The sequence below is a fragment of the Furipterus horrens genome, unplaced genomic scaffold (genome assembly GCF_987537825.1).
Source record: "Furipterus horrens unplaced genomic scaffold, mFurHor1.1.pri manual_scaffold_3, whole genome shotgun sequence".
Taxonomy (NCBI): Eukaryota; Metazoa; Chordata; class Mammalia; order Chiroptera; family Furipteridae; genus Furipterus; species Furipterus horrens.
In genome coordinates, this window is record NW_028327173.1 from 89,426,069 (window position 1) to 89,436,921 (window position 10,853).

Sequence of the window (10,853 nt, forward strand, 5' to 3'; positions counted from 1 at the left end):
CCCACTGTCTGGGCCTGGACAAGTGTATTTTTTTCTTTCTCTGTGCCTTACTCTCATCAGAAAAAATGGAGACAATGATAATACCAACTTTGTAGGATTTGGGGAGGCCTAGCAGTTTACCCGGGAGAAAGCACAGAGAAATGCCTGGCACACAGCAATGCTCAGTACACCGAGATGGCTTTACAGACTCCTGGCTGCCATAGATATTAAGTTTTCTCTGCTTCTCTCTCCTCTCTGCCCTTACATTCTTTCAAGTTTCCTCAAGCACCTTCTTCCCCATTATCCCCTTCCTCTAAAAGGCCACCCAGGCTCATGATTAAGAGCAGGGCTTTGGAGATTGATGGAGTTGGAATTAAATCCTTGTTCCTTGCATCCTGGCTTGGGCAAGTGCTGGCCTTTCTATGCGTGGGTTTCCTTACCTGTGGCCTCTGTCAACAGCCTGCCTCCCGGACCTCGCCTGGAGGGCCCAGTGACAGGTGCAAATGCCTGGCCCTGATCAGGACCTCAGACCAGGATGTGTTCCACTCAGTGGTTCCCCCCAGACCTTAAGACTCCCCTTTCCATTTTTCATCCTCCACCACACAGTTAGCTAAGAACAGGGCTGCCCACCTAGTGAGCATTCATTGCCTTCCCAGCACTGTGTTAAGAACTTTTTCCCCTGTAACCCTCAAACAAACCCAGGACTTAGGATCTGCTCTTTACACCCAGAGCCCCCCTCTGTCTTTCTGGAGAAAATGACTGAAGTTAACAGTGTGCTATTGGGAATATCAAAATCAAAATCAATGGCCTCACTGTGGAAAAGGAAGAGGAAGAAATAGGGGAGCAGCAGTAGGGCTGCCCACCCACCCAGTTCTCCCAAGACTCACGGGTTTCCCAGGACATGACACTGGCGTGGCTGAGACTGGGAGGGTGCTGAGAAGACTGGGGCAGCCATTCACCCAACAGTCCAGTCAACCCTAACACCCAGAACCCGTAGCAAATATCTGTTGCTGGTATAACAATGGCTCAGACACGGAAGTGACAATTTTAGAAAAATCCTTAACTTCTCTGAGCTTCAGTTTCCTCATCTTTAAAATGGGCATAGCCATGCCTATCTTCTCACAAAGCTGTCATTGAGAAGAAAAGGGAGCACGGACACGGGAGCCTCCAGCAGCACCTGCCACACGGTGAGCCCCCACAGGTGTGACCATCAAGCCCTGGGAAGCGCTCCTTGTCCACCTGCCAGCTGCTGACCCTGGTTGCTTATTTACTGTCCCCAGATATCAACTCCCCTGCCTGTCAAATTGGTTCAGAGGTGAGGTTAAATCAATGACATAAAGCTTGTCTTCCAGATGCAGACCCTCTGGAAGCACAAGGCCCCTTCCATTTGCAATGTTCACCTTTTCCCAGTCTTTGAGGAAGAAGAAAAAGAGGAAGGCAGAGAGCTGGCTAAAAAGAAGACTGTGCTGAGACTCCACTGGCCAGGCCTTGTGGGTAAAGAAAAGGCTGCATTTAAAAAATTTTTCTTTTTAAGGAAGAGATCAAAACCTAAGACTCAGACTGGCTGGAAAACCCCAGTCCCTCCCATCCTTCAACACCAGATGTCAGATGAGGAAGTCCCTCTGCCAAACAATGGTGAAAGGGACTTTGTGAAGGAGGGGCAGGTGAAGAAGAGAGGGTGTCAGGGTGCCTCAGCTTCAGCCCAGTGCTGGGGTTGATGTGCTGGCTCACTGGCACACCTGACACCTACTGGCCTGAAGAGCATAGGAATGTCTGGAGGGGTGCGTGACATGGAGCAAAGCCATTGCCCTTGGTGTGCAAAGGCCACACCACTCAGTCATCTCCATTAAAGCATCTGGCCCCATTCCATGCATTACGACCTGTGAGCCCTGGCTGAGTTTGGGGCGAATTCCACACCACCCCTGGACTCCCAGCGTCCATGGCCCCAGCTATGACCATGTGTTTCTCTTTTTTCTTCCAGGCCTTGTTTGTCTGGCCCTGAAGAAGGAACCACTCTGGTATGGGTCTCTTAGGCAGTTATGCGAAGGTCAGTGGCTCAGATGTTGCTATTTTTTAACATTTATTAGGTGCCAATGGCATGCTGGGCCGTGGAGGAAGCAGAGGTAGACAGAGTAGGCGGGCACGTATCTGCCTGAGATAAACAAATGCATGGCATTCCAGAGCTCTGAGGGCAGATGCCTCACAAAGCCTGAGACCAGGGCAGCTTTGTCCATGTTGTCACTTTTCAGGGCACTCTCAGAAATTTCTACTCCAGCACTCAGTGACAGGATAAAGCAGAGCCTAAGAACTTTTGGCTGCCGCTGTAACGCTCAGCCACCAACACCAGCATTGCTAGCCACTCCCCAAATGACATGCTTTGCTCCCATGGCCTTTTGGCTCCCTTCACTCCAGACCCTCAATAATAATTAAAAAGAACAACAACAGCAAAAAAAAAAAAAAAACAGCTGGCGGCAGGGAACAGTCGCCCTAACCTGGAACTCCGCCTGTCCCCTCTCCAGGGATAAGGGGTTGAGGGTTTAGTCTGACCCAGAAGGAAAAGCTGTCACTTTGGAACTGGTCAAGGGGGTGCAGCACGGGGGTCAGGAGAGCTGTGAGTGCAGGGACCTGGCCAGATGGATGGAAACCACATTTTCCATTGCCTTTAATCTTCCAGCTGACCCTCACCTCATGGCCTTGAGAGTGCTCCTCTCCCTGGGTGCAGCATGAAAACACATGGGCTGGAGCTGGGGCAGGTGGAGCAGGGTGTGTGGAGTCATGGCTCTGAGAGGAGACTGGGTTCAAGCCTGGTTCTACCCTGACTTGGGACAAGTTATTTCACCTCTGGGCTTTAATTTCTTCATCTGTAAAGTAAAGGGCTGGGGTGTGATGGGTTCACAAAGGTCCTTTGGACTCTCTCATTTGGCAGTGCATCAATGTATATTCAGGAGAGTCTAGCCTTGCATGCCACCTGAATGAGCAGTCGGTCCCCTCTCTGGTGGGGGGCAGAGGCAGATGAGGACGTGATGAAAGGGCTGTCTGTGGGGTTCTCCCGTGACAAATGCTCTTCACATCTCTCTATCACATGGCTTTGCCAGGCCTTCTGGGTTTGGCACTGGAGGTCACACACACACACACACACACACACACACACACACACCCGCCCGCCCACCGCACACATCCTTGCTCACCTTCCAGTGACGCATGGCAGGCAGGACAGGGCGCCCCAGAGCATGCTTGAAAGTCAGTGCCCATCACCCCTGTTTCAGGTGCCGCAGCAGAGATCTGGCTGGGTCGTCAGCTGTTCCTAAGCCCGAGGAGCTCCTTGAGTTACAACATGGAGAGGACATGGAAATTGAAACAGGAGAAGCAGCTCGTGGGGCCAGAGGGCTCCTGGGGCAGCTATGGAAAGACAACCCAGCCAGAGTGACCACATTATTTATTGGTTCTCTTGGGAAGACATATATGGTTAGGAAAAGAACCTCTTCATGTCACAAGACACAGCCCTGCTTCATGGCTCACCAAAGCACCACCAAACGCTCAAAGACAGCTGCCAGGCACAGGAAGCACCTAACAACTGCATGCAGCATTATGTTTCCCCAACCACCTCATAGGATGTGGATTCAGAGAAACAGTGTTTTATGTCACATCAAGGAAGAAGGCACCCCACTGAGGGGGAGTGTCTTCCTGAGGGCCCCCCAGTCTGACCACCCCAGCTGAGCTGGCTGCGCAGAGTCACGCTGTCTCTATCCAGTGGAGAGATTTAAGTATCTAGGGCTTAGAATATTTTGAGAAACAAAGGGAATTAGCACACCCCTCCCCAAAGCCCAAAGCATTCCCACCACTCCACAAACTACCACCCTGCCCTGCAGAGGAGAAAGGCTTGGGGTAGGGAGGGTACATGGGGGAGGAGGAGGAAGGCTGGCCAATTGGAAATGATGTCATGTGGCCACAGCTAAAAAAACACTGCTGCTGAGTGCTGGAATCAATGCCATGTCAGTTGTTGGGCTGAGGAGTGGGTTTCACCGGGTTGGATCAAGTGGCTGCTTTCCTGGAAACTGGGCTTCTGGTTGCTAGGGCTGATAAGGCAGGGAAATGCTACCCCCGGGGTTCATGGGAAAACATTTTGACATTGAAGAAGAGCCCGGGACATGTTAACTAACCGTTGAGAAAAAACAGAGCAGCCTCAGCTTAGCGGCTGCAGCTACCAGCCCTGTAGGGATTCCGACTACAGACTCCAGGGTACGGCACCCAAGAAATCAGATGGTGCATGCCCCTGAGACTTCAGGGGGGAAATCTTAAAGAACACACCACCTAATGTGGTTCTGGGGCACCCTGTTTTCTCCCAGTGTCCTCAAGAATCCAGCCTCCACTGTAGATGGCTGTGAGCCCTTGCACCACATGTGTGCACTCCGCCGCCCCGGGAAGTGGCTCCAGGCATCGGACACTTGCTGATGTGGCACCTCAAGGCCAGCACAGAGAAGCGGTACCCAAGGCAATTAGGAATGATCTGCAGGGGGGCACAGGAGGCTCCTAGGAAGCTCCAAACTGGGACCGGTCTATGCTGGCAAGTGTGGCCAGAAAGACAATGGCCTTGGAGCCATTCTGTGCTGGGGGTTGGGAACATAGGGCAGCCTGCAAAGGGAAATGCTTGGGGTGATTCAGGAAACAAAATCCTTTGACAGAGAGCCAGGGCTGGCTGAACTTACACTGATTTCTGCCCTATAACAAATAGTGCTGTAACGAGGTGCCTCTACAGCTCTGCTTCATCCACTTGGTGTATAGCCTGCCTGAGATGTGCAAAGCTCAGGCCCTTTGTTGCGATATCTAATTCCCACCATTTTCAGCCTGCTCAAGACAGGTATGGACCCCCCAACATACACACACACACACACACACACACACACACACACACACACAAACTAATGATTTTAGTTTTTCTCTGGTGTTACCTGTAGGTATCTGAGCTCTCAGTGGAGGATGAGGGGAAGCACTGAGCTCAGAATGGCAAGATCCAGATGCCCCTGTGGGTGGGGCTCCCACCCGCCCACCCGCAGTCCTGCTCTGTAAGGTATCCCGGCAGCCTGGGTGCAGTTCCTTTCCCTCAGTGTCTATTTCTACTCTAATAGAGGAAGTAAAAGCTAATGGGCCCCCTACTTCTCTGTGATTCTCTAATCACCACTGATACTCCCGGGAGAACTGATTGTGTTCCAGAGAGGCACGGGAATAATGAGGTGAGGAAGGAGAAGAGAAAAGCAGAGAAGAGGAGAGAGTCTGCAACCAGTGATCCAGTGAGACGAGATAAGGAGGTGGGGACATGGCAGTCAGGCAGAGAGGCATGCTACTACACAGGAACCCGTTGGCACAGGTTTAGGGAACAATGGAAAATACAAAGGCAGATAAATCTAATTTTAAGAAAAGATTTAAAAGAAAGTGGAAAGAGATTGAAAAGTTGAAGGGAAATAAAATTTGGCCAGTTAGCAACACGGACATATAAACGTGGCCATATAAACACCTTACATACATACATACACATATAAATATTGATATATAGGAAAATATATAAAAGTGAGTAAAAGAAATAAAGAACAAGAAGTAAACATTTCATTAGAGCAATAAGTTGTATTCCAGGAAGCTAGTAGGAATAGCACTTTGCAAATTTATTCTAAATAGCAGATAACAACTTAAATATTGTAGTATTAATACTATTGAGCAGTAATACCTTGTGATTAATAATCTTTATTTTTGAAACCTTGGATTAGCATTTTATGATACAGTGCTTTAAGGATCATATTTTGATATGAATCCCACATCAGCCATTATTGCTGTGTGACCCTGGACAAATCCCCTAAGCACCCTGTGCCTTGGTTTCCCCATCAACAAAAATGACATAATAAAAGCGTCTATTCAGGAGGTAGCTGCAAAAATTAAGTGAACTAACTAATCCATAGAAAGCTCTTAGAACATTTCCCAGATAACAGTACAGACTCAAAAATATTAGTTGTTACTAATATGTGAGATAATTATATGTCTTTCTTATATTTGGAATTAACTGGAGGCTATGAAGCTAGTTAGAGGATTGTTTCAATCATCCAAGCAAGGGATGATGGTGACCAAAACCAAGAAAGTGACAATAAGATTGAAGAGGAGAGGCATTTAAGAGACATTTGAGAAGTTGAATCAATAGACTTTGGAAGTGATAAAATATGGGCATTGAAGAGAAAGAAAACAACAGTCAAGTGAGACCTAGAAATTTCTCGCATGTGTGACGAAGAAATATTAACTGAGAAAAGAAAAGAAAATAAGGGAGGTCAAGAGAAGTGGAAAATAATAATTAATTGAGCTATGTGCCAGGCAATAATCTAAGTGTTGTGCATGTACTGGGTTATTTAGTCATCATAAATTATGAGATAGGTATTAATCCCATTTTATATATGATAAGAGGAAGCCACAAGTCTGTCATTTTTCCCAGTTCACATAACTAATACTTGGTGGAGTTAGGATTTGAGCTCAGGCTATCTGAGAGCAGGTCCAAACCTTAACCACTCCTATATAAGCTTTCTAAAAGATAAGGAGTTTAGCTGAGTGTGAAGGACATCTAAGATGCTATGTGGAGCAGTCATTGAATAGAGCAGTCTGAAACTCAGAAGAGGTGTGAGAGATAGCAACAAAGCTACCAATTTCAGACTTAGGGGTGTAGCAGTGAGAGTGCCGCCTTGGAGGTGGACAAGGTGAGGGAGAGGGATTGCCATATTTGTGGAAGCTGCCCCTGTCCTGGTGAAAGTCACACATTTTGCTACAGCAGCCAAAAAGCCAAATGTTCACTGTCCCTGAACCTTGGAGGCTGAAACTGAGCAAATAGCACCTGCCTGACCACCCTTGGTCTCTCCATAGGACACTGAGCCTATAACAAGTGATGCAAAAGCAAAGGACAGAATAGGATGGATTCTACCCGTGGCAATGCCTTCAGGGCCCTGTGGTGGCAGAGGGTGGCCGTGGCTGGAGTCTGGCAGCAGAGTCCCTGCAAACTGAGGTATGATCATGGCTGGGTTCTGGCTGTCCATCTTTCCTTGGTTTCCATCCACTTTCTTAGCCTTGTCCTCCAGTCTGTCTGTCCAGTCAATACCTGACATACTCCCTTAAATCCCCTTTCCTAGAGTCAGTTTCCCTTATGACTCTCTGACAGGGATAACATCAATCTGCTATTCCTTAGATACCTCTATTTTCTTTGCACTCCTTCCTAACCTTAATAATAGATTAAGGAAGGAGTTACATATTTTCACCTAAAAGCATTTCCAAGAAACAATCACCTCTGAAATCTTATTGTGGGAAATATATAGCCAAAAGAAATATTGCTCTTTATCATAACAATTATCCAGATGTACAAATATAACAGGTATGAATTCTTCCACCACACCTGCAGTATTATGAAAAATGTCTTGTTCAAATTTCTTAATTAAGTTACATCCCAGTTCCAGCCCCCGTGAATGTTTGTGCCCCACCTCCAAAGTTTATATGTTGAAGCCCTAATCACCAACATGATGCTATTTGGAGGTGGAGTCTTTGGGAGGTAATTAAGTTGTGAGGTGAAGCCCTCATGATGGGATTAGTGATCTTATAAGAAGGCTAAAGTGCTCTCTCTCTCTCTCTCTCTTCTTCCATTTCCACGCTCACAGGTGAGAATACAGCAGGAAGGTGGCTGTCTACAAGCAAGGAAGAAGGCTAAACCCAGACACTAGATCTGCTGGTACTGTGATCTTGCACTTCCAGCCTCCAGAATTTTGAGAAATAAATGTCTGCTGTTTAAGACACCAATCTATGGTACTTCTTGTTTTAGCAGCCCAAGCTAACTGAGATACCCTGCTTGCCAAGGTTGGTTAGAATGACCAATGTTAAGTAAGCAACATTAATGTCCCACCACTTTGTAGCACATAGTAACCCCAGGGCTCACTTACTTCAGGGATGAGAGAACCTTTTTTTCAGTCCTAAACAGTGGCTATTTCTTCTTTGCTGCCTAGTACCAATGCTTGGGGCTGCTTCTCCCCATCTGTCATGCCCTGCCACCCTGGGAAGGCTGCAAAGATGCCCCTTCCCAGCTTTCCTCTCCTTTACCAATGTTCCCAAGGCCACAGGACCTAGTAGCCAACCTCACTGCCACATGTACCACAGGTCCTCAGAAGTGCTGCCAAGGAGGGCCCTAGTCCAACAACCTATAAATGCCGGCAGTCATCTTCCCCAGGTTGTATCCACAGCCTCCTGATCCTCCTGGCCTCCCAAACACACAGCTTACTCCTCTCCTGGGAATCCAGCTTCTTGGCCCTGCAACATCCAGGACATGAAGGGAGATTGTCTTTGGGTACCAAGAGAGCAGAGAACAAAAGAACTCTTTGTTTTACCCTATGGGAAAGAAGAAATTACCTCTTCCTTTTGCTGTCTCCTAAGGAAAAGACTGGGCAAATATAAAATAAAATATCTAAGTTCCAGAGCTGAGATGGCAACAGCCCTAAAAACACAAAAATTTAATAAGAATTACTTATGATGTAAAATGTACACCATCTGATATTCTGGCTTCAAGCAAAAGAAATGAACTCATCCTATCTTAAGCAAAAAGTGGACATTTTTCTTAAGAAAATAGTACCTTGTCAAAGCAGAAATAGAGCCAAGGATTGGAACCAGAAGCTGGAAGGTTGCCAAAACTACAGCAGTATTTTCATGTCCCTCACCTATGCTTTCCACTGCATACCTGCTTTGTTTTTCTCTCTGCAGACCACTTGAGCTGTCTCAGCTCCCCAGGATATTATGCAGAAGGTGTTCCTAGCTCCCAAGTGTGCACACACCAGTCCCCCACCTGGGCGGAGATTCATTCAATCAAATCTATCCTTGTCTCTTGTTCTCTCTTTCCCATCCTCTCTGTCTCTCTGATCTCTGTCTCTCTGTCTCTCTGTCTCTCCTCCCCCAATTCCCCATTCCCACTCATCCTTACCAATCTCCAAATTCTTAGGGAAGGAACTCTGGTCCAGCTGTTCTATCTCCCTGGTCCAGTCAACTGTGGCCAGGAAAACAGGCTTACATTGCACACACATGGCTATCAAGAGCCCAATCTTAGCATTTCAAGAGGTGGTGAATGGAAGAGGGTGTAGAGAGGGAGGTGAAGCTAAGAATGGCATCTTGCTTGCTTGGATCCCCCTAGAAGTTGCCCCTGAGACAAGGAATACAGAGCTAGTAGGCACTTTGGAAGGTGGATGCAGCACCAATTAGGAAATGGCCTTGGCAGAAGCTGTTGGGGCCCAGTCTTTAGACCTCAACTATTTCATCATGCTCCAGTGATATCCAGCTGCCAGGTCTACATCCCCTTTCTGAGGCTTTTTCTGAAACTGGATAATTCCACTCTACTCTCATACTTGACACAAGTTGGAAGTGCCATAGAATTAACACCACTTGGAAACAGCCCACCACCAAGTACTCTTGGTAGTTGATGTGAACCCTAGCTTCCTAGACTCTCAGGTGGAATAATTTTGAAGTGTGTAATTTGCTGTGTTTCCCAGAGTTCCCTTCCAGAGCCATCCACTGTGGTAGCTGCTTTGATTAGTCATCCTTAAACTTTATTGTATATTTTTCTACATTACTTTTTAATCCCCTTATACCCCCTCCCCTCCAGGAATCACCACATTGGTGTCCGTGAATCCTTTTTCTTTTTTGCTCAATCCCTCCGCTCCAACCTCCCCATTCCCTCTTGAGTCATCTTTATTGGCATTTTTCTTTCTGCATCACGGTACTTTATGAAGTTCATGTGATACATATGCATGCATGTGTGCATGTCCTATAACAAATGCAGTGTTGTTGTTGTTTTTTAATTGCCTGCCTTATGCTATAAAGGTTTTTCAGTTTAGGTTCCAACATTCTGCAACTTTCATTGCATTGCTTTTTCTTTCTTTCTTTCTTCCTTTTCTTTTCTTTCTTTTTTTTTTTTTAAATATATTTTTGCACTGTGTAAAGTTTCCACTGGAATAGATGATGGAATGGTCTGGTTATAGCTGCCATTTTTAAGGAGAAAAAAGGGAGAACTCAAGTCGTCCCAGGAAAGTTCAAGGCTCAAAGGTTTTGTTACCTTCCTGAAATAAGTACATCAGGACTATATGACTTTTCTTGAGAGGTTTAAGAAAAAGGAGCATTGACATTTTTAAGACAATTACAGCAGAAAAACAACTTCAGTTTCTTTTATTTTTAGTTGCAAGATGTGTGTATCAAATATTAAGATATAGTAATGATTTGATATTCTACATGCAATACTCTAAATGTATGGTTTAATATAAATTTTACTGAGCTCAGAGAGCCTAAGTAACTTGCCCAGGGTGACACAGACAATACACGTAGATGGAGCCTTGATTTGCACACCCAAAGCATATGGCCTTAACTACACAGCTAGCATTTCTCAAACCTCCTGAAGGTTTGCCTCGGCTTCATCTTTGGTAGATATCATGCTTAGAACACTTGATATTTCAAAATGGGAACCTTTTAAGTGGGGTCTAAATTCATTGTAAAATTTCAGTCAATAGAAATAGTGGGTTGGTCAAAAAGTTCATTTATTTATTTTTCCATAAGATGGCTCTAGTAGCCCTTAGTTGTCTTTAACTTCATTTGAAATAATTTTATTAGATTGCATTGTGACAGCTGTCAGATCAGCATGCATTCAAAAAACATCAAAATTGGTGAATTTTTGTGTAGCCATTTTAATATTGAAGAGGGAAGAAAATCTGCAACATTTTTGGCATATTATGCTTTACTATTTCAAGAAAGGGGAAAATAGAACTGAAATGCAAAAAAAAGATTTGTGCAGTGTATGCAGAAGGTACTGCAACTGATTGAACGTGTCAAAA

The 10,853-nt window shown here is 45.9% G+C and overlaps 1 long non-coding RNA gene across 2 annotated transcripts in view; it reads right to left on the reverse strand.

Moving 5' to 3' along the window:
- LOC150015472 (uncharacterized) overlaps positions 1 to 3,370 on the reverse strand; it is a 204,462-nt gene extending 201,092 nt beyond the window's left edge. For both annotated transcript variants that reach the window (XR_016509736.1, XR_016509737.1), the window contains exon 1: positions 3,168 to 3,370. This is a non-coding gene — a long non-coding RNA (uncharacterized LOC150015472). The remainder of the gene's footprint in view (positions 1 to 3,167) is intronic.
- Between the last annotated feature and the right edge of the window lie 7,483 nt (positions 3,371 to 10,853).